General features: G+C 43.8%; 1 long non-coding RNA gene across 1 annotated transcript; it reads right to left on the bottom strand.

Moving 5' to 3' along the window:
* Positions 1–3827: 3827 nt before the first annotated feature.
* LOC115544420 (uncharacterized) lies at positions 3828–5048 on the bottom strand. The gene is made up of 3 exons (XR_003976856.1): positions 4848–5048; positions 4195–4289; positions 3828–4108 (listed from the first exon to the last, which is right to left on the bottom strand). It is a non-coding gene; the product is annotated as an uncharacterized LOC115544420 (long non-coding RNA).
* Positions 5049–24187: the final 19139 nt, after the last annotated feature.

Genomic DNA, 24187 nt, shown 5'->3' with positions numbered 1-24187 from the left:
GAATGACACATCTAACCCCGCATGAAATGCTTACGGGTCGACTCATGCCTTCATCTACATTTCGAGGGCCCCATAAGGGAGCAATTAGAAATAGAATTAGGAAATATATGTTTGATAACTAACAGCTATACATGAGTTTGTATTCCAACAAGAGAAACACAAAGTTCTGGAGCCAGATGCATACCCGCACAGAGCCGACCAACTACCCCAGGACCAGAGCCAGCCGCGCCAAGAGCAACAGCCACATGATGCAATCAAATAGGGGCAGGGTTTGAATCAGTTGTTTTGGTGGGCCACTGTCACGCCAAATTTGTACTGGGTGCCAAATTTGACCGGGCACGTCATCCATACGTAATCCATTCCAAAGCTGCCTGGCAACGGACGACCGCGTCGAATGACGTGAAAGGTTCACGACCATTCGCAAACCTTCACGCCTCGTTTCCACATACGTACATTCTCGTATGCGATCCAACCGTCTCCGACCGAAAGTCCATTCATTCCTATGTGATTCTCCGTAATGTCAGTTTTTCCTCCGAGACTCCTCCCCTCCGTAAAATTTCTGTCCGGTATGTCCGTAATCAGTGGCGGCCTTCCCTACAGGCGGGTTAGGCGGCCGCCTAGAGCGCCATCTAGAGGGGGACCGCAAAATAGTGCGTCCAAAAAAATCTTATCGGCCACATTAGCACTAGCGCTCCTTCCGTAAATTTACGGAAGCACGGATACGAAAAACATACGTATGTGGAAACGAGGCGTCAAGCTCGTTCATTCGCACTTGTTCATTGACCGTGACAAGACCGATAACAATGACCGTGACCAGACAGATAACACTTACACTTACAAATTAAATAAATTTGAGGACAACCCTTACGTAATCAGTTGGCCGTTGCCTTGCAACGGACATCTGATGACGTGCCCGGTACAAATTTGGCACCCGGTACAAATTTGGCGTGACACTACCATTAACAAAAATGTTGATTGGATAAAATATATATACTATAATCAGCAATGGTTTGGTCAATTTGACAACGGATGCGGTCAAGGGACTATCAGAACAATTAGTTGCCACCTCCAGAATGACCTATCAGAATAGGCTAGCCTTATATATATTATTGGCAGAGCAAGAAGGGGTGTGTATAGGATGATAGGGACGACACGTTGTACTTTTATCCCCAACAATACACCTCACTGGATGGATGGAGAACCTGTTTGCGGTGAGTGCTCCAGGAGCGCCAGGTGCCATCCAAGCTTACATGGAGATCAAGTATGAATCGGTGAACACAGGCGAGGATCTGCCAGAGGGTCCCGGCCTGATCCGGCTCGACGTTTGGGAAAATGTTCCTGTCTTCTGGTACGGGCGAGTTGATAATTGGATGCCAGGAGGACGCTCACATGTTATCGTGCTACCAACCTTGGTGTGTTCTTTTGGAAAAAGGTCGCAGAGTCAGGATCGCTTGTAACTCACTTTATTTGGTAAAGGTTTTGTTATGATATCCATGAAGCAAAATTAGGGGAATTGTATGGGCACACGTGGAGATACGCTTGGTAAGACATCTAATGGGTGCGTGACCTAGAGCGTTCTGGCCCCCTGGGCTATGTGTTGTGACTTTAAAACCTGGTGTTGGTCCCTTGTGGCTATGTGTGGGCATTGCCACTTGGTTTGTGGCTTGGTGCTGACCTCTAGTGGCTCCTGTGCACATTGATTAATCAATGTACAACAGGTGTGCAGCTTCACCCAGCCCCACAACCACTAATCCACACTCCATAAAACAAAATACATAAGCTGGGCTCTGACCAGTCTTACCATACCCAACTAAAACAACAGACTCTTAACCAACTTAAAAAATAAATTAAAAAAAACATTGTCCCCACTCCCCACACCTGCCCAACTGTGACCTCTAAGCGACCTCCCTCTCCATCCTGGAGACCAGGGGCCGGATTCACAAAGCATTCTTAAGAAGAAAAAAGTTCTTAAGTAGCCCTTTTTTCTTAACTATGTTCTTAAGACAAAATTGAAGATTTGATATTCTTGAAGAATTTCTTAGTTTCTTCTTAACTTTTTTCTCAACTTTCTTCTTAACTTTTTTCCTAAGTTCCTAAGTTTTTTCCTAAGAAAGTATTTAAGAACAAATGAGATTCTTGAAGACAAAGTTCTTGAATTTCTTCTCAAATTTCTTCACAACTTTAAGATAACCCTTCACCAGTCTTAAACCAGCTGCAGTTAAAAGGTAAGTCTTTCTTTAAACATATCTATATTACATTTATATTAATTAATTAATTAATTAATATATTGCTTAACCCAAGACTATATGTTAAACAATGTTGTGAATTTAAGCTTGTCATACTACTATATATATATTATATTATATAATATTAAATGAAATGGGCCTAAACTCTGTCATTTACTATTGATAATACCAGACAGTGTTGAGAAGTAATAGTTATCAAGGATGTTTGATTATACTTCAATTTTCTCTTAAGTATATCAAGAAGGCAGTTGTATTTATTTAGATTATTAGATCATTTCAGTAGGCCAAGTCACTGAAATCATATTACTCTTCTTTTTTTTTAGATGGAAGTTCTTTGGGTGGCAGTTAGGGAGGAAAATCCACCAAGGCAGAATGGATCCGCTTATACTCCCTGATCACATGTTGATTAGACAATATAGGCTCCCTAGGTCTGCAATTATTTATTTAGCAGATATGCTATCAAATGACCTGAAAAGGAAAACAAGGCGATCGTCACCCCTTCCAGTTGTAACGCAAATTATGGCTGCCCTGAGATTTTTTGCCTCTGGGTCTTTTCAAATGGTGGTGGGGGGCACCCTGTGTGTGAGCCAATCATCCGTTAGCCGAGTGGTCAGAGATGTTACAAATGCACTCTGTAGAAGAGCACGGCAGTTCATCAAGTTTCCAGCAACAGACGCAGAATGCATTCGAACCAAACAGCAATTTTTTGAAATAGCCGGATTTCCAAATGTGCTGGGGGCAGTTGATGGGACACATATTGCAATCAAAGTAAGATAATGTTATTTATTTGAATTTTGTTTATGCTGTTTATGAACGTATCAGCTTGAATCAAAAAACATTTCACGTGGTGCTTGAAGCGTTACCTTAAGTATGAATTATTCCATACATTTTAATTCCATAGGCACCAAATGATGAGGAGGAGGCCTTTGTGAACAGGAAAAATTTCCACTCGATAAACACACAGGTCATATGTGAGGCAACGCTCCGAGTGACAGACCTTGTTGCGAAGTGGCCGGGTAGCACCCACGACTCCTTTGTTCTTATGAATTCAGGAACAGGCATTAAATTTAATGAGGGAGAAATGCCCGGTGGTTGGTTGTTAGGTGAGAACTACACATGAATTCTACTTTAGGTTAAAAAAAAAAACATACTGTACCGCCCTAACTAATGTCCTCTATGACAGGAGACGGTGGCTAGGCCTTAAGACCATGGTTGATGACACCCATCCTTCACCCTGCAACAGAGCCAGATGAGCGCTACAGCCGGGCACAACGAAAAACGCGTAGTGTTGTGGAGAGGTGCATTGGGGTAGTGAAGTCAAGGTTTAGGTGTATCGACCGTTCTGGTGGAGTGCTCCAGCACACTCCTGAGAGGGCATGTAAAATGATTACCTGTGCTTTTATCCTCCACAACATCTGCATTATGTACCGCTTGCCAATCCCTGACATCCCAGAAGATGATGCCCTCCGAGGGAGATGTCCCAGTCCCTGCCCCATGTAACACTGGCATGCAAGTGAGACAAGACCTCATAAGGAGGAGATTCATGTGAAGAAAAACCACAATAAACAACACATGAAAACCTCTGAGTGATTGCTATTTTATTCTAGGTTCAACATTCATTTTTTTTTAAATCAAACTTGGCTTGGGCAAGGTGAAGCTTCTCCCTCTCGACGAGCAGCTTTTCCCTCTCCACCTGCAGGAGTTGCTCCGGAGTGTGCCTCAGCATTTTAACTTCCTCCAAAAGCTGACGCTGAAGGGAGACCATGTCCTCTGTGTTGCTTCTGGATGTGGCTGGCAGGTGTATGAAAGGTTTCCGAGAATAGCTGGGATATTGTCAGGTCATCCCCGGGACTCTGTAACAGCTGTGAGTAGAACGATTGTAAATTTAACAGTATCAAAATGTATGGTTAGGTAAAACAGTTAGTGTCAGATACACTTATTAACTTACGTTTTGATGGTTTGTAAGGGCTTGGGTTGGTTCAGCTGCATTGATTGTGTGGGATTGTTCTGCATCCTGGTTGACTGCTATTATGACCAAAGTATCTAAAGAAAAGCAACAGAAACAAAGAAATTTGATGCAGCTGGCTAAAACAACTTACATTAGCAGGGTGAGTGCTTGCTCTGTAAGCTACACAGAGTAGCCTACTTGATCAAGTTATAATATTTAAACAATGAGTTACCTTGCCTGGGTTTATTAAATGGCATAAGGTTTATTCAGTTTATCAAACACTTTTCACAGGACACAATGTTGTTGACAGCTTACAACCCATGGGGCCAATAGCTGAACTACTTGTAACCAATAAATAGATACATCTACACTAAACACTGACAACAACTCAGCCACCGCCAGTCTAACAGCTTGTTTCTTTGACAACAACACAGCCAACGCCAGTCTAGTGGCAGCTAGTGTTGTGATAGCAGCTAGTTCTACGTTTTGGTAGGCTGGAAACAAATTGTCACGGTCAAAGTAACCAAGCCTAGGTAAACTGCGGTCATCGGAGACGTAACTCAATCAATAGTGGTCTCTCTTCTCTATGGTTTCATGGTCATCATAATAACTAGCAAGCGCTAGACAACAGTTGACCGTCTTGATTGGCTTACCTCCTGCTTGCAGGCTATCGTCTTCTCCCGGTTCTCCAGTGTCCACTCCTCTATCTACTCCTTCAACTAACGTTTCGGCAATCGCCCCCAACAACTTCTCCTCCAGTGGGTCCAGCTGGATTGTCGTCTTCCCTCCTCCGGTTTTTTTTCAACTCTCTTGCCCTCTCCGTTCCATTCTTTTTTACAATAGATTTGATGTCAGCCCACTTTTTTTTTTACTACATCCGCCACTGCAGATACAGTCTGGGCAACTTTGGCCCACGCCCTCTTTTTGTTTTACGACGTTATCATACTGTCTAGCTTGCCAAACAATAATCTTTTTCGGATGATGATCTCCTCGACCATCACCTCCAACTCCTGTTTGGAGAAGTTAAAGCTTCGTTTACAGGCGATGTCCTCCATTTTTCACAAATCAATTTCTCTCAAATGTCGGTCAACTGTTGGTTCAAAAACCTCGCGAGCGTTCTTAAGATAAAAATCTAAGAACATCCTAAGTGAGAAAACTAAGAAGTTCGAAGACAATCAACAATTCTTAAGAAAAAAATGGTGGATAGCGTTTAAGAAGATTCTTAGGAACTTCTTATATTTTTTCTGAAGAATCTTCTTAAGTTTTATCTTAAGAACACTTTTGTGAATCCGGGCCCAGAGGCGTGGGCTGCTGCCTTGAAGGGCCACGTGTTGCAGGGCTGTCTGGACGGGCTGGATGGGTTAGTTATGGATCTCAAACTCTAATGATTGGGTATTTTGGTCAGTGATAGCAGGATGACACTAGCAAAAAACATTAGCTATGTTGCAATTATATGCAAAAAGAAAGAAAAAACAGCACAATCACAACTGGATAAAGTGTTAACATTATTAAAACACACACACTGGTTCATAAAGTTTGACTGGAAATCACATTTTACACATTCTGAAATGGTGTATCTCTGTGTTTGAACCGCTTTCATCATCCGAATCAATAAATAAATATTACCCCCCCTTTAAATTCCCTGAAAACAACTAAATCGATCAGAATTTAAGAAACATCTCTACTGTGTGGATATTATTTCTGAATCAGCTTAGCCAGACAGAGATAGAAGCCAACAGATACTTTCGATACAATCCTGAACTCACAAGCTCAAGATTTCGAAACAAAAGACTGATGCATGACACACCTACATCTGCTCGTGAAGGAATGAATTGATTAACTTCTAAAGTGAATGTATTCTACATGCTATGTCACATTGTCCATAATGTGATATTATGCAGAACAAGCCATCTACCACTGACACTCTGAGCTACAGCATTCGGAAGCTTCACTACGTAGGACCTTGTCGGAATCAGCAGCTCTGTTCCCCAGTGAGGCCAAGTTAGGTGCAGCGAATTTGATTCTCTCTTGTGGAACTATAGAAGTGCAACTTCTTCACTCCCTCGGTCTGACCTGCAGAAATATAAATATGTACAAGAAGGATAATGAAAGTGGCGTAGAATACCTACAGCTGATTACACTCATTCACACTCCTAGGTTGAGCACAATACTTACGAGGACTTTAATTCACCCAAACTGGAATCTCGACCCTCTTACTGTTTAAATGTTCAATTAAAAAGGATTGAATGTATACATATATATATATATATATATATATATATATATATATATATATATATATATATATATATATATATATATATATATATATATATATATATATTCAAGTGATAATGCCCGACGAGGTGTCCATTATCAGGAATTAATGGACGACGTGGAGGTCTTAGAACCGTCCGACGCGCGGAGGACAACACCTTGAAGGACATTTTCCCGCTTACACCATGGTCACTTGCCAAAGAAAATAAATTAAGACCATTAATTTAGATTTCCAGACAATCCAGATATAAGTTTTTCACAAGCCATAATTTAGTTTCCCTGGTATGCCTGAGGGTTTGACTAATACCTGGAACAATCATTACCCTCCTGTAAGGTACTTATGCAACGGAAACATTGTTCACATCATGGTCACAACCTGTACAACCTCTTTCCCTCTGGTACGCGATACAGGGCGCTGTTTGCCAAAACCAGCAGACACAAAGTCAGCTTCTTTCCCCAGGCAGTCACTCTGTTGAACGCTCAGAAATAGCCCCCACCCTAACCGAAGTCAAGTTCCTTGTTTGTTACGCAAACCTGGCAAATAAAGCTGAATCTGAATCTGAGAGCTAACGTTACACATTGTACATATTATAATTCGAAATTCGTCCCAGCCTATATACCACAGATACTCTAGGGTATATAACATATAACCGCGTTGTCTGATTACAGTTTTATAAATTTTTCACAATTCACCAGCTCTTGTTTTGAAGAGAAATAACCGCGCCATTCGTTTCAATGGGAATCATGACGGTTTATACTTTCTACATGAAGTGTACAAATTTATAATTTGTACACAATTTACCAGCTCTCGTTTTGAAGGCTGAACAGACAATTTGACTGGAACTACTTAGTAGGTGTCCATATATCAGGGATTAGCCAATCAGAATCGAGTATTCCCCCAGACCATGGTATAAATGTACATATATATTTAGCTTGATAAGGACCTGCTAATAGTCTGGACCGACCTGTGAAACAGATGAAGTTAAGATGTTCTTCACAGGAGCGTTGCCTCCATGTGGAAGGTTCCACACTGGACACGCCCCCACAGGGGCTGGAGTGGTGTGAGCCTTCGTCCCATTGGCTGAAGTCCATCGGGTCACCGGACATCCAAAACCAGGAGCTTCCTAAAATGGACCTACCAACATTGACAGAGATAAAGGGTGAGCTGGTTTGAAGGAAGAATAATGTGGCCAAATATTTAGCTTTTGTGATATTCATAGTATTTCATCAAACAAAGTGATGGACAACAAGATGATCCTAAGGACTTGATTGCCTGATAGGCACTAAGGTCTGGGCAGTACCTGCGCAGGCCCACCCAGAGGTGGCTGGTTAGTGGGAAGGGGGCGCGAGCCACCAGCTCATCAATCCTCTCCTGGTCTTCTGGGTCCCTGAGGCTCAGCAGGTCCCAGTGAAAGTCTCTGCAGTAGAGCAGGGCGTCTGACCAGCACAGCCGCCTCCCCACCAGAGTGATGTTCCTCCCCGTCTCCTGAATACTGACGGAGGGTGGAGCACGCCCTAACTCTGGGGAACCAAAAGACAGTGTGGCTGTGAGGGATTACTACTCAGCAGACACTTTTACATCTACCAAAGAGTCATTTCTGACACTAAATCGTCAAACAGTGTGGGATGTTTTTGAAAACGCATATACAACACCTTCAGACACTTGGCTTTACATTTCCCTCAGAAATCTCAGCACACGTGAACTCAATCGATGTCGAAGTCTATTGGATGTCTTGGACCATACAGAAAACAACATACTTCACACACTCACTCTGAAACATCCCAATGCAATTGGGATGTCACGTAGATCAGTGGGGCCTAACGTTTGACTTTTGGTGGACCATCAAATTGTCGTCAAGACCATTCACTGACCAGTTTATATGCAAACATCAGAAAAAAGGTAAATATAAATGCAGTGCTTGAGCAAAGAGTGCCATCAAACCCTTTATACACAAGTATTACTGCAGGAAGGCCATGGCCAGTGGGAAACAGCAGAAAGAAGAAGTCAGCAACGCTGCTTATACTCCCTTTGTGTATATTCAGCAAACACAAATCAACACAAATCATTAATTGACAACATTAGACAAACAAACCATAATACTTTGTTTACTGAATATTTATAATTTAATCTTTGATCTGTATTTTCTTTTCCTTTATCTTGCATTTGCCTATTTAAAAAATTAAATTCCACGTACCACCTGCAGAACCCTCGTGTTCCACAAGTAGTAAGCGTACCAACTGCAGTACCATCATGTTCCACCAGTAGTAAGCGTACCACCTGCAGTACCATCGTGTTCCACCAGTAGTAAGCGTACCACCTGCAGTACCATCGTGTTCCACCAGTACTAAGCGTACCTCAGGTTGAGAACACTGTATGCAGATTGTCCTTTGCTGGATTATTTTACCAAAGTGTCTTACAATACTGCCTCTGCCTACATTGTTATAACAGGTAGCCCAGAGAAAAACAAACCCCTAACATGGCAGTGTTACTGCCATGCTCAACCAGTTGAGCTACACAGGACCAGCAGTGTTTGACCATTGACCAAGTATGTTTTACCAGCAATGGAAATTGTACACCAATCCCCCATTGATGATAATTTAATGATGGACGGGGTCCCTACCTCCATACACCTTGACCTCACAGAACTGCAGAGATTCTGGTGCATCAGAGGACCGGTAGAGGTTGATAAACCTCCCTTCCATTCCCCAACACTTGACAGTCTGAGTCAAGCATCCTGGGTCATCGTTGATGATGGCACACCTGAGCAAAAGACAGAGAGACGATACTGTAGTCTGGTGAAGGTAGGTATCAGAGGCTAAATTCCAGTAACTGGTGTGTGTCCAAGTGTACTAGAGCAGAGCACTGGTTGTGTTTCCTATTCTATACTTTTATCCAAAGACACTTAAAAGCAGGTCGAGGTCATGAGAGATAAAACCCAGAAAGATTTGCTGGGAGTCTGTATTGAGTAAATGCAGGGACGGGGACCAGTGATTCACCTTGGATTGTCATTGCCGTTGTTTGACAGTGAATCCCCGATGAGAATTTCCACGTTGTTGAGCCTCCACCTATTGGAATTCCTATTGGTGACCTCAATCTCTGACACCCGGTACACACCAGGCAGCTCCAGCCTCCACCATGCTCTAGCCTGTCCGGCGGTACAGCTGCAACTGTTGTGCCCCCACAGAGGGTCGTTGTTCCCATCGATGGAGCGTTCGGCCAGCCCTCCCGAACTGGTTGAAGACTGAATAGCCGTACCACTCAACGCTACGTTAATGCGGGATGCAGCTAATGGAGAGTGAAACCAAAGACTAGTTTGTCAAGTTGAAAAAACATATTGAAATAATTGCCTGATTGGATAACTTGTAATCTGCCCCTAAATTGGGCACATAGAAATACCTGAAAATCCAGGTGACTTCCACAAGAGGACCAAAACACCTGGTGAAGAGAAAATACTATTTACTGAAAATAAGAAATGTCTCAGCTATTATCAGCTAATATTTACAAGCATATATCCCGCAACTATGTGGATAACTGACTCTGCAACAAGTCAAGAATCGTGGCAAAGGGAAATGGGGAAAGTTCTAAGCCTTGAAAAGATATCACAGATATCACAACAATGAAAAATTGAAATACTTTGATTAGATCTAATAATAATAGATTTAATTAATATAGCACTTTTCTAGACGCTCAAAGACGGTTTTACAGTGAACGGGGGTACCCCACTCACCACCACCAGTGTGTAGCACCCACTTGGGTGATGAACGGCAGCCAATCTGCGCCAGAACGCTCACCACACACCAGTTTGAGGTGGAGAGTGAGGGAATTAATGAGTCAGCCAATTATACAGGAGGATGATTATGGGGCAAGATTGAATGAGTCTGGTTGGGCAGTTATAGCAAAGACACCGGGGAAGCCCCTACTCTTTGCGATAAGTGCCCTGGGATCTTTTTATGACCTCAGTGAGTCAGGACCTCAGCTTTACGACTCCTCCGAAGGACGACGCCATCCACAGCACAGAGTCCCCGTCACTGCACTGGGATTGATGTTAAGGCCAGAGGGAAGAGTTCCACATTTTCTCCACCACCCGACACCACTTAATGCACCTGGTATTCCCAGGCGGTCTCCCATCAAAGTACTAACGAGGTCTAGCCATGCTAAGCTTCCGAGATCAGACGAGACCGGGCGTGTTCATAGTGGTAAGTCTGTCTGATCTGGGACCCTCCACTGTTGTACATAAAGGGCCAAGACTGAGACCTAATACTGTACACACTTCTGGAAGCCCTGATCAATGTTTTCTTTTGGATATTTATTTCTTAATGTAAATACTCTGTATTGAACTGCATTACATTCATGACCCTCATGCCTGTTTTGCAATATGTGCAATGTTCAATCCATAACCAAAAAGACTTTTATATATATCTTTAAAAAATAAATTATATAGTGTATATATTAAAAAAACAAGAGGCAAGCCGTCAACAGTTATGGCAGGTACATTTTCATGAATTAAATTCAATGAACTGGATAATGATTAATACTGTAGTGCCGTGTGGAAAACCTACCAATCAAACTGCAGATGAGACGAATGGACCCCATAGTTGATACTTGAGAAATAACCTACAAGCTACTTGGTAGACATGTCTTCATATTAACATTCTTTCAAAAGTGAAGAATCTACAATCAAAAAGCAAAACAACGAAACTCTAAAAGAGTTCTCTCTCTCTGATTTGAAGTTGGTGCCCTCCAGTAGAGTCGGTAGCTCAATTCAAAGGAACAACAAGAAATAGAATGGAGACACTTGTGTGTCCGTTTTCCCTTTCTCACACAGAGATCACATATTCTCTTTGTGCGATTTGTTGGCGTGTCTCACACAAAGACTTTTGGCTAATGGCTCGCTGAAAATGCGTCACATGGTGTAAAATGAGCAAATTCCGTCAGTATACTTATACCTAATAGTCTATACAAACGATGTTTGCAAATATCCGACCTCCTTCAAATTTCGCTCTGCAGTTGCTAGTAATGATTCCCTTCTATCTATCTGTCATCAGAGGAGATATTCTCAACGATACAAAATATAAAACATCTCGTTGTTGGTGAATCATTTAATGTGGAAATGTTACATATTATACCTTTCATCTCTATAGCTGCTGTAAATAACCTCTAACCTAATACCTTCACCTAACTAACAAACCAGATAAAATAAGCAATTTATCAAACGTAATTTAGAAAGCTGAAGTGTGAGTAGCTCACTTTAAAAGTATTAAAGGCAGAACAATAAAATAACCATGGAGCTTATTACATGCACATGATATTGTCTGGCTGGGTAGTCTAGGCTGAGGAGAAACTTGGGCCTTGTCTTTCTCTGTCTTGCTCTGTACCTTCCTCTCCAATTTCTTGTGCAAAGATATTCAATGAGGGGGAAATACATGTTGGTATTTCTTCCTCCATGTATTCATTCTGAAGTATAATTTTAGAAGCATTATATGTAATTATTTGTAATTCTTAGTAATAGATTTACTTTTTAAATAGTTTTGACATGTCCAGGCTGATAATACTTGTCTTGGAAACATTAAACTGCACCCATTAAACAGGGACGTTTGAAGGTGGTTAGATATTTGCAAACATTATTTCCATAGACTAGATTAGGTATGGTCACAGTCTACTGACGACCGGACCGTGACACAACTCATTTTACTGCCTGATCTCACCTAACTCACATGCAGCGAGCAATTTACTTTGTGTGAGACGCGTCAATGTCACAAAGGATCATGTTAAACTCTGTCACATGGTCTTGCTCTGTCACATGGTCTTGCTAACCCCTGGTTAATCATGTTATGTCTGACGTCTCCCAATTAACCCAAACAGTATATTCTGCGACACCCCATTGGTTCCTTGAGCCTGCTCCACCCTCTCCAGGGAGTACCCGTCCCCACCTCCCTTCTGGAGCCTGGGTCTTCGGTGTCCTGGCTGGCAGAGGGGCGGAGGGGCCTGGGCTGATGCGTGATGGACCCCGGGGCTGCTAGCCGCAGACGGATGCCTCTTGCTGCCTCCCCAGTCCTCAAGCCCCCTGTGGTTTGTGCCCTGAAGCCAAGGTGCGCTCACGGTGGGCTTTTGTCTTGGCCACTGAGGCGGCGCAGTTGGGAAGGGTTGAGGATGTCGACCAGGAGAAGGAAGAAGGTCAAAAGTGGGGTGTGGAAAAATATACTTGCTATTAAGGTGTGAGGTGTCGGACATAACGAGGTAAACAAGGTTTGCTCTGTCTATGCTAAATTCGATTTTAAGGTACAACAAGAAAATAGACTGGAGAATAGTAATTCTTCAATCGTTCACGTTATTCTTCTGCATAGTTCGTTATAAACACAGTGGAAACCCCGGGAGCTGTAAATAGCACAGAGTAAGTCATCTCCTGTTGCAACAAATTCACAACTTGTTGGACAGAAACAATGACGAATTGATTGCTGTTAGAGAATGTTGCCCACATAATAAGCATCAGTTTTTCAATACTGAGCGTCTGTAGCCTAAATTGAGCAGCTAGCCAACAGTTGTAAAGTCTGCTCCCTCTCACACGACACACACACTATGCGTGCACGCACACACGCGGAAAATGAATAATGTGTGAATAATTTTCTTCAAAACTCGAGGAGCCCTGTAAAAGTATAGGCCTTTGTTTTGTGAAGCTGTCCTGTAAAACTACACATTAGCCTTCTGAATAACGGTTTCCGCAAATTCTTCATGAACAGAGGACGAGGAGCAGTGAGGAGAGCTGAGGTGGACGAGGGAGGTATGATAACTGGCCACATTAACGTTAACATTAATATTTATGCTGGGAATTACTAGTATGATGTGCTGTGATTTGATCAATGGTTTAATGGCAAACTTAAATAAGTTTGCTGAATTTGAAAGTGCACCTTTTATAATCTAGAGCAACAATTAGCATTTAAATTTGTCCACAGCATATTCCCTGAGAGATACGGTAATAACAGACATTATATTAAAAGTGATCATATAATCTAGAGATAATAATCGACAATGCCTAAAATTTGACTAAATAAGTAGGATAAAATGTTGCCTAAAATTCTAATTCATGTTATCCACAGTGAAGTGAAAAAAAAATAGAAGAATAAAGTACCATGTGCGTGTGTGTTTATTCTGTGTCACTGTACCGTTATTACCGTATGATTTATGAATTGCTACAAGTTCGGATGACTCTTTATTCTACCCTAGTGAGAAATTAAATCAAAGTGCGGATGCTGAAATTAAAAAATTGACTCAATTGAATTGTGTAGATGCACTACCAGTAGCACTAATGAGTTATCACATGCAAGCTAACAGAATGACACATCTAACCCTGCATGAAATGCTTACGGGTCGACTCATGCCTTCACCTACATTTCGAGGGCCCCGTAAGGGAGCAATTAGACATAGAATTAAGAAATATATGTTTGATAACTAACAGCTATATATGAGTTAGTATTCCAACAAGAGAAACACAAAGTTCCGGAGCCAGATGCATACCCGCACAGAGCCGACCAACTACCCCAGGACCAGAGCCAGCCCAGCCAAGAGCAACAGCCACATGATGAAATCAAATAGCGTCAGGGTTTGAATCTGTTGTTTTGGTGGGCCACCATTAACAAAAATGCTGATTGGATAAATTATATATGCTATGATTAAGCAATAGATCACGACAGGCTGTGGTATGTGCTCATTATACCACTGTTAAGGGGCGTTGTCCGGCCCCGACGCGCAGCGGAGGGCCGGCGACCCCCTTCACAGTGGTATAATGAGCACATACCACTGACTGAAGTGATCTATTGCTTTTATACAACGGTTACTATTATGGCAAAACGAAAGTCATAGACGCACTACATTTAAAAAGAAACCAAGAAAGTCAAAGTAGCAGTTTTATTAAAGAATACAAAAAAGTAGTCCCTCCTGGCTGCCTTCAAAATGCACGACGGTCGCTATGCAACACACTTTAGCGTCCCTCCGAGAGAAGGCTCGGCTAGAGCGGTTTGCCGGCAATTTATCCTATGGAGCAGTTCACTCGCCGATTTTAGGCTTCAGTGAACTGTGCTATTGCTATTATACAACTGTTACAATTATGGCAAAATGACTCCACACACACACTAGAAAAATACGGATGTATTCTTTGACACTTTCCACTTCAAGAAGCGGAGTGATACTTTCACAAAATGATTGGGCGTCATAACAGTTATGTATACGCTCATTATACAACAGTTAGGAACCAATCAGATCGCTGGATTCAGGCCCCCCGTTGTATAATCAGCAACACTTTGGTCAATTTGACCACGGATGCGGTCGAGGGACTATCAGAACAATTAGTTGCCACCTCCAGAATGACCGATCAGAATAGGCTAGCCTTATATATATTATTGGCAGAGCAAGCAGGGGTGTGTATAGGATGATAGGGACGACATGTTGTACTTTTATCCCCAACAATACACCTTACTGGATGGATGGAGAACCTGTTTGGGGTGAGTGCTCCAGGAGCGCCAGGTGACATCCAAGCTTACATGGAGATCAAGTATGAATCGGTGGACACAGGCGAGGATCTGCCAGAGGGGCCCGCCCTGATCCGGCTCCTCGTTTGGGAAAATGTTCCTGACTTCTGGGACGGGCGAGTTGATAATTGGATGCCAGGAGGACGCTCACATGTGATCGTGCTACCAACCTTGCTGTGTTCTTTTGGAAAAAGGTCGCAGAGTCAGGATCGCTTGTAACTCACTTTATTTGGTAAAGGTTTTGTTATGATATCTATGAAGCAAAAGGAGGGGAATTGTATGGGCACACGTGGAGATACGCTTGGTAAGACATCTAATGGGTACGTGACATAGAGCGTTCTGGCCCCCTGGGCTATGTGTTGTGACTTTAAAACCTGGTGTTGGTCCCTTGTGGCTATGTGTGGGCATTGCCACTTGGTTTGTGGCTTGGTGCTGACCTCTAGTGGCTCCTGTGCACATTGATTAATCAATGTACAACAGGTGTGCAGCTTCACCCAGCCCCACAACCACTAATCCACACTCCATAAAACAAAATACATAAGCTGGGCTCTGACCAGTCTTACCATACCCAACTAAAACAACAGACTCTTAACCAACTTAAAAAATAAATTGAAAAAAACATTGTCCCCACTCCCCACACCTCCCCAAGCGTGACCTCTGAGCGACCTCCCCCCCCTCCATCCTGGAGACCAGAGGTCTGAGCTGCTGCCTTGACGGGCCACGTGTTGCAGGGCTGTCTGGATGGGCTGGATGGGTTAGTTATGGATCTCAAACTCTAATGATTGGGTATTTGGGTCAGTGATAGCAGGATGACACTACAAACAAACATTAGCTATGTTACAATTATATGCAAAAAGAAAGAAAAAACAGCACAATCACAACTGGATAAAGTGTTAACATTATTAAAACACACACACTGGTTCATAAAGTTTGACTGGAAATCACATTTTACACATTCTGAAATGGTGTATCGCTGTGTTTGAACCGCTTTCATCGTCCAAATCAATAAATAAATATTACCCCCCCTTTAAATTCCCTGAAAACAACTAAATCGATCAGAGTTTAAGAAACATCTCTACTGTGTGGATATTATTTCTGAATCAGCGTAGCCAGACAGAGATAGAAGCCAACAGATACTTTATCTAGTCTTTCGGTACAATCCTGAACTCACAAGCTCAACATTTCGAAACAAAAGACTGATACATGACACACCTACATCTGCTCGTGAAGGAATGAATTGATTAACTTCTAAAGTGAATGTATCCTATATTCTATGTCACATTGTCCATAATGTGGAATTATGCAGAACAAGCCATCTACCACAGACACTCTGAGCTACAGCATTCGGAAGCTTCACTACGTAGGACCTTGTCGGAATCAGCAGCTCTGTTCCCCAGTGAGGCCAAGTTAGGTGCAGCGAATTTGATTCTCTCTTGTGGAACTATAGAAGTGCAACTTCTTCACTCCCTCGGTCTGACCTGCGGAAACATAAATATATACAAGAAGGATAATGAAAGTGGCGTAGAATACCTACAGCTGATTACACTCATTCACACTCCTAGGTTGAGCACAATACTTATGAGGACTGTGTAGCAATATATTAAAAACAACAACATAGTTGTTTTTAATATATTGCCATTGCACTGAACTGCCTTGCACTGTATTTATATTTATATTTAAATCTTAAATCTCTGACCGTATATTGACTGCACTGATATTGCTCCATTTCTTCCCTCTCTTATGTTGTTATTGTATATTCTTTTTTGCAAATTAGTATATTATATTGTATTGTTATACTGTATACTTAACAGTATATTTATACATTATAGTTATTTTATGTATTAACGATAGGTTAAGTGTTGAGTGTTGTACTTTGAGGGCAAAGGGTTAACCGGAGTCAAATTCCTTGTTTGTTATGCAAACCTGGCCAATAAAAATGAATCTGAATCTGAGAGCTAACGTTACATTGTACATATTTATAGTTCGAAATTCGTCCCAGCCTTTATACCACAGGTACTCTAGGGTCTATAACATATAACCGCGTTGTCTGATAACAGTTTAATTCATTTTTCACAATTTACCAGCTCTCGTTTTAAAGAGAAATAACCTTGCCACTCGTTTCAATGGGAATCGTGACGGTTTATACTTTCTACACTTTCTACACGAGAGCTGGTAAATTGTGTACAAATTATAAATTTGTACACAATTTACCAGCTCTCGTTTTGAAGGCTGAACAGACAATTTGACTGGAACTACTTAGTAGGTGTTGTGACGACCCCGCCTACTTGTTTACTACCTCTCTCCCTTAAGGTGATCAGCTGATGCCATCAGCTGGATCTGGAGCACCTGGGACCGGTGCTCCAGCCGAATAAAAGAGCAGCTGATTGCTTGCTGTGGGCGCTACTCATTGGCCCTTCTTACAGGCGTCCACACCTTTTGGGGTTTTCGTTGGCGGTTTCGTTGAAGTTATGTTTTGTATGGAAATAAACCTTTATTTTATATTGGTAATGCACCGTCTCTCCCGTTTTTGTCATCGCCGTTGAGCCGGGTTATGACCAATGGGGGCTCGTCCATTCGGTTTGCCATAGTTGAGTGTAGATTTTGTTTGACGTGAGTTTGGAGTTTGGTTGGCCTGGCTGCAGGTGTTTTCCTTTTAGTACGGACTTTGTGGGCGGTGCTGGTGGAGGCACACCGGCACACATGTGCCTTTGTTTGTTTGCCTTAAGGGTAAAACGGTTGTTGCTCATTTTGCGAGTGTTTTTCCGTAATTAAGGGGAGAGTTCATGGTGCATATGGGCTGACGGATCAGGGTGAGTATCTGGGTCGCTCATTTAATTTATGCCATTAACAATAGCCGGTTGACAAGTGTTGTCCTCAGCGTGTGGGTCTTAGTGCGGTGCGGAGTTTTCCCTGGTAGGCATAGCGGCGTTCCCCTTTGGGTTCGTTGGGGGGTCGTGGTAGTGTTGTGGCGGCATAGTGGTTAAAGCATTGTCTTGGGAGCATGTCCGTGATTTCGGGGGAGTTGCTGGCTTGCTAGTCGCTTTCCCGGGTCAGCGGTCTCTAGTGCGTAAGTACCCGCCACTGCCCGCTGCATGAAGACTAGCCGGGAGTTTAGGTAGGGGGTTGATGTTTAGTTAGCGGGGAAACTCCAAACTGGGATCCTATTAGGGCGCATGGGGACACTTCGCTGTCTTGCTGGTCCGGTTCGGGCATAACGGTGTGTTTTGCTTGGTCCTAGTGGTGGTTTTGAGATGGCTGAATGTGAAGCGTTTGTGGCGGCTCCGTCAGAGGAGGCCTTGGACAAGTGTACAAAGGAACAGTTGTTGAAACTGTCGGATTATTATTCGGTGGCCGGGATAGAAAGGAAGCGTAAAGAAGATATTAAAATTGCTTTGAAGGTAAAACTTATTGAACTGGGAGTCCTTACGTCTGGCCCGGTGCCAGCTTATCCACCTGCCGTAGGCATGCCTTTTCAGACCCAGGGGCTGACGTTTGAGCAGCAAAAGGAGCTCCTCTCGATGCAGTTGGAACATGAGAGATTTAAATGTGAGATGGAAGCAAAAAAAAAAATAGAGCTGGAGGTGATCCGCCAGCGGGAGGGTTATCGTCTGGCTGCTGAGAGTCAGAAGGGGCAGGTGTCTGGGGTCGGTGCGCGGCCCTTTGACATCAACAACTTGCGGCTGTTGCCACCGTTTAATGAGAGGGATCCTGACTCATTTTTTGTGCTTTTTGAGCGTGTTTCCGGGGCGAGGCGTTGGTCTGATGAGGACTGTGCTCTGCTGCTCCAGTGCGTCCTCACGGGTAAGGCGCAGGGGGCATATTCGTCTATGAGCGCGGCTGATAGCAGTAGTTACGTTAAAATAAAATCTGCAGTGCTGAAGGCTTATGAGCTTGTGCCTGAAGCATATCGCCAACGTTTTCGGGCTTGGGAAAGGGAAAGTGGCCAAACCTATGTTGAATTTGTTCGGGATTTAACTACCCATTTTAAACGTTGGTTGGCTGCGCTTGATATATCTACTTTTGATGAGTTGTGTGAGTTGGTAATTTTGGAGCAGTTTAAAAATACGCTACCTGGTATGATTGCAACATATATTAATGAAAGGAAGATTGCCTCTGCTGCAGAAGCGGCTGTGTCAGCAGATGAGTACATGCTGCTCCATAAGGGCGATGTGAGAGAGCGCGCACTCGGCCGCTATGATTCTGGCTGGGGTGGAAGCAGGCGAGGTGTTGCGGCGGCTGACCAGATGCGTTCCGGGACGTCTGGCATGTTTAGACCCGAGTCTTACTCACGGAGCAGTGTTGACAGCAGTATAACCTGTAACTATTGTCGTGAGATGGGCCATTGGAAGGCTGATTGTCCGGGGTTGCGGTCTAGACATGGGGGGAGCAGCTATAATGTTAAGCCGGCTGCAGCTACGCTGGGAAATGGCTGTGTTTCTAATGGGTTTTCCTCTGTCTGTGAGCCGGATGTTCTGAAAGCATACGCTCCTTTCATTAGAAGTGGTTTTGTATCGCTAGTTGGTAGCGATGTTAAAGTCCCGGTTACAATCTTGAGGGACACAGGGGCATATGATTCCTATATGACTGAGTCAGTGCTGCCTTTGTCCGCGGAGACGGGACAGCGGGGACCGTATTCTCAGTCGAGGGATGGGGTTGACGGTTTTACCCGTGCCCTTGCATAAGGTGGTCCTGGATTGTGAGCTTGTGCAGGGTGAGGTAGCTGTGGGAGTGCGGCCGGCGTTGCCTATAGAGGGGGTTCATTTTATTTTGGGCAATGGCTTGGCTGGCGGCCGCCTCTGGGCTGATGCTCCTCCCTCACCTGTTGTTACGCTCTGTCCGGTTAGTACTGTCTCTGACTGGAGTTCCAGTGAGGTACCTGAGGTTCTTTCAGCCTGTGTGGTTACAGGAGCAATGAGTAAGGCTGAGCCTGAGTTATCAGATGGGGAGCTTGGTGACGATGATTTTGAGGATCCGTCTTTGTCTGATTTTCCACTGTCAGTGTCACAGAGCGAGTTGCTGCAGGAGCAAATTGGTGATTCCTCTTTAACTGAATTATTTGGTCGTGTTTTGTCTGCTGCAGAGATAAAGAGTGCAGCCAGTGGCTACTTTTTGCGTAGCAGACTGCTGTTTCGGAAATGGGCTGTTTTGGGTGACGGTGTGGGGGATGCTGTGTACCAGTTGGTTGTACCGACTAAATTCAGGCCTCTGGTCCTTAAAGTGGCACACGACGAGAGTGGGCACTTTGGTGTCAGGAAAACGTATTTAAATGTCTTGAAACGGTTCTTTTGGCCGCGTGTAAAACGAGATGTTGCCGAATATGTTAAAACCTGCCATGTGTGCCAATTAACGGGGAAGCCGAATCAGAGTGTGAAGTCTGCTCCTCTGCAACCGATTCCTGCTTAGCCACCAAAAAATCTGATTGATTTTGTGAACGGATTTCGGCATCGTTTGTTCGTGGCGGGTAGTATGGCACGGGACAAGTTGCAGATGTCGCAGGGCAAAATGAAAAAAAAATATGACCGTCACACAGAGCAGCGAGAGTTTAGCCCCTGGGACCAAGTTTTGGCATTAATGCCTATTGTGGGTTCGCCGTTCCAGGCTAGGTATACCGGCCCGTATACAGTCATTGAGAAACTCTCGGATTTGAACTATTTCATTGCGACACCAGAGCGGAGAAAGTCCAAACAGCTTTGTCACATTAACTTGTTGAAGCCGTTAGAACTACAACCGTGTTAGTGAGTCAGGTCAGGCTGAGGAAGGCGTGCGTCCGGTTCTGGTTGCTAGTTCAGTGGCTGGGATGCATGGGATGAGATGGTCGGTATGGAGATGAGTTGGTCGGTATGGAGATGAGTTGGTCGGTATGGAGATGAGTTGGTCGGTAGGGTAAAGAGTTGGTCGGTATGTGGGTGGAGTTATGTGTGTTCTTTCTTAGATTTATCTTGTCTTTGAATTAATATATTTTTGGGGTGGATAATTTCAGGTCAATTGGTTTAGCATGTGCCGGTGTTCCTTTTGGGACACCGACTTTATGGGGGGGGGTGTGACGACCCCGCCTACTTGTTGACTACCTCTCTCCCTTAAGGTGATCAGCTGATGCCATCAGCTGGATCTGGAGCACCTGGGACCGGTGCTCCAGCCGAATAAAAGAGCAGCTGATTGCTTGCTGTGGGCGCTACTCATTGGCCCTCCTTACAGGCGTCCACACCTTTTGGGGATTTCGTTGGCGGTTTCGTTAAAGTTATGTTTTGTATGGAAATAAACCTTTATTTTATATTGGTAATGCACCGTCTCTCCCGTTTTTGTCATCGCCGTTGAGTCGGGTTATGACATATATATATATATATATATATATCCCTGATATACCATATATCAGGGATTAGCCAATCAGAATCGAGTATTTCCCAAGACCATGGTATAAATGTATAGATATATATAGCTTGATAAGGACCTGCTAATAGTCTAGACCGACCTGTGAAACAGATGAAGTTAAGATGCTCTTCACAGGAGCGTTGCCTCCATGTGGAAGGTTCCACACTGGACACGCCCCCACAGGGGCTGGAATGGTGTGAGCCTTCGTCCCATTGGCTGAAGTCCATCGGGTCACCGGACATCCAAAACCAGGAGCTTCCTAAAATGGACCTAACAACATTGACAGAGATAAATGGTGAGCTGGTTTGAAGGAAGAATAATGTGGCCAAATATTTAGCTTTTGTGATATTCATAGTATTTCATCAAACAAAGTGATGGACAACAAGTTGATCTTAAGGACTTGATTGCCTGATAGGCACTAAGGTCTGGGCAGTACCTGCGCAGGCCCACCCAGAGGTGGCTGGTTAGTGGGAAGGGGGCGCGAGCCACCAGCTCATCAATCCTCTCCTGGTCTTCTGGGCCTATGAGGCTCAGCAGGTCCCAGTGAGAGTCTCTGCAGTAGAGCAGGGCGTCTGACCAGCACAGCCGCCTCCCCACCAGAGTGATGTTCCTCCCCGTCTCCTGAATGCTGACGGAGGGTGGAGCATGCCCTAACTCTGGGGAACCAAAAGACAGTGTGGCTGTGAGGGATTACTACTCTCAGCCGTGTAAGTATCCCTTTATTTCTCTTTGAGCACCTTATCCCTACCCACTATTAAGACATTTAGCAGACACTTTTACATCTACCAAAGAGTCATTTCTGACACTAAATCGTCAAACAGTGTGGGATGTTTTTTAAATGCATAAACAACACCATCAGACACTTGGCTTTACTTTTCCCTCAGAAATCTCAGCACACGTGAACTCAATTGATGTCGAAGTCTATTGGGTGTCTTGGCCCATACAGAAAACCACATACTTCATATTTCACTCTGAAATATCCCAATACAGAACAGTCACGTAGATCAGTGGGGCCTCACGTTTGACTTTTGGTGGACCACTAAATTGTCGTCAAGACCATTCACTGACCAACTTATATGCAAACAGCAGAAAAAAGGTAAATACAAATGCAGTGCTTGAGCAAAGAGTGCCATCAAACCCTTTGCACACAAGTATTGCTGCAGGAAGGCCATGGCCAGTGGGAAACAGCGGAAAGAAGAAGTCAGCAACGCTGCTTATGCTCCTTTTGTGTATATTCAGCATTCACAAATCAACACAAATCATCAATTGAGAACATTACAATGCAAAAAAGTGACAAACAAACCATAATACTTTGTTTACTGAATATTTATAATTTAATCTTTAATCTGTATTTTCTTTTCCTTTATCTTGCATTTGCCTCTTTCAAGAATAAAATTCAACGTACCAGCTGCAGTACCCTCGTGTTCCATTAGTAGTAAGCGTACCACCTGCAGTACCCTCGTGTTCCACCAGTAGTAAGCGTACCAACTGCAGTACCATCGTGTTCCACCAGTAGTAAGCGTACCACCTGCAGTACCCTCGTGTTCCACCAGTAGTAAGCGTACCACCTGCAGTACCCTCGTGTTCCACCAGTAGTAAGCGTACCACCTGCAGTACCCTCGTGTTCCACCAGTAGTGAGCGTACCACCTGCAGTACCATCGTGTTCCACCAGTAGTAAGCGTACCACCTGCAGTACCATCGTTTTCCACCAGTAGCAAGCGTACCACAGGTTGAAAACACTGCATGCTGATTGCCCTTTGCTAGATTATTTTACAAAAAGCATCTTACAATACCTGTGCATTTATTGTTATAACATGTAGCCCAGAGAAAAACAAACCTCTAATGCTGGGAGTTATACTGCCATTCTCAACCAGTTGAGCCATACAGTGTTTGACCATTGACCAAATATGTTTTACCAGCAATGGTACTGGTACACCAATCCCCCTTTGATGATCATGTAATGATGGACGGGGTCCCTACCTCCATACACCTTGACCTCACAGAGCTGCAGATATTCGATTTCATGAGAGGACCGGTAGAAGTTGATAAACCTTCCTTCCATTCCCCAACATTTGACAGTCTGAGTCAAGCAGCCTGGGTCATCGTTGATGATGGCACACCTGAGCGAAAGACAGAGACGATACAGTAGTCTGGTGAAGGTAGGTATCAGAGGCTAAATTCCAGTACCTGGTGTGTGTCCAAGTGTACTAGAGCAGAGCACTGGTTGTGTTTCCTATTCTATACTTTTATCCAAAGACACTTAAAAGCAGGTTGAGGTCATGAGAGATAAAACCCAGAAAGATTTGCTGGGAGTCTAACAGTATGGAGCAAATGTAGGGACGGTGACCTGTGATTCACCTTGGATTGTCATTGCCGTTGTTTGACAGTGAATCCCCGATGAGAATTTCCACGTTGTTGAGCATGCTCCTACCGATATTCCTATTGGTGACCACAATCTCTGACACCCGGTACACACCAGGAAGCTCCAGCCTCCACCATGGTTTAGCCTGTTTGGCGGTAATGCTGCAAGTGTAGTGCTCAAAGTCAGGGTCGCTGTTCCCATCGATGGAGCGTTCGGCCAGCCCTCCCCAATCGGTTGTAGACTGAATAGCCGTGCCACTCAATGCTACGTTAATGCGGGATGCAACTAATGGAGAGTGAAACCACAGGCTAGTTTGTCAAGTTGAAAAAACATATTGAAATACTTGCCTGATTGGATAACTTGTAATCGGCCCCTAAATTGGGCACATAGAAATACCTGAAAATCCAGGGGACTTCCACAAGAGGACCAAAACACCTGGTGAAGAGAAAATATTATTTACT

Source organism: Gadus morhua, chromosome 5 (genome assembly GCF_902167405.1).
Source record: "Gadus morhua chromosome 5, gadMor3.0, whole genome shotgun sequence".
NCBI classification, from domain to species: domain Eukaryota; kingdom Metazoa; phylum Chordata; class Actinopteri; order Gadiformes; family Gadidae; genus Gadus; species Gadus morhua.
This window is presented reverse-complemented; position numbering and strand designations above follow the sequence as displayed.